The sequence below is a fragment of the Belonocnema kinseyi genome, chromosome 10, assembly GCF_010883055.1.
Source record: "Belonocnema kinseyi isolate 2016_QV_RU_SX_M_011 chromosome 10, B_treatae_v1, whole genome shotgun sequence".
In the NCBI taxonomy this organism is placed as follows: domain Eukaryota; kingdom Metazoa; phylum Arthropoda; class Insecta; order Hymenoptera; family Cynipidae; genus Belonocnema; species Belonocnema kinseyi.
Genome location: NC_046666.1, coordinates 115,796,414 through 115,796,927, shown reverse-complemented (window position 1 = coordinate 115,796,927; position 514 = coordinate 115,796,414).

Genomic DNA, 514 nt, shown 5'->3' with positions numbered 1-514 from the left:
GAGATAGTTTGAGAGATTTGGGTCCTTTTCAAGGTCCTTTTAGTGGTTCCTTTAAGAGTAGTGCGACGGTAATATAATGTTCCTTTTATATTCGTTATGTACCGGGCAGGCAGAGATATTTACGGTAGTTGGCCGTCGCTAATCCGACTCTCCTTTTTAAATTTCTCGTCAAATTATTAACACTTTTTTTAATTGATGAATTTTCTCATTATACTTATTTATAATTATAACTTATATGCTAATATACTATTTTCTAGTTAAATTAAAAAATGTTGTCCTTTTTGGCGTATCTCATTCCGTTTACGGGAAACGTCGTATTAATTCCAATTTTAAGCATTTAAAAAAAAAGTTAGATAACTGATATCATCGAAACCCGTAGATTCCGAATTATTATGTTTCAGGCTGTTAACTATGAAAGTTAAAGAAACCTAATTCTAAATTTTAATCCGAAAGCTTAACAAAGGACTTTAAAACATTTAAAAGAACTACCTGGACCTTTGAATATATCTACCTG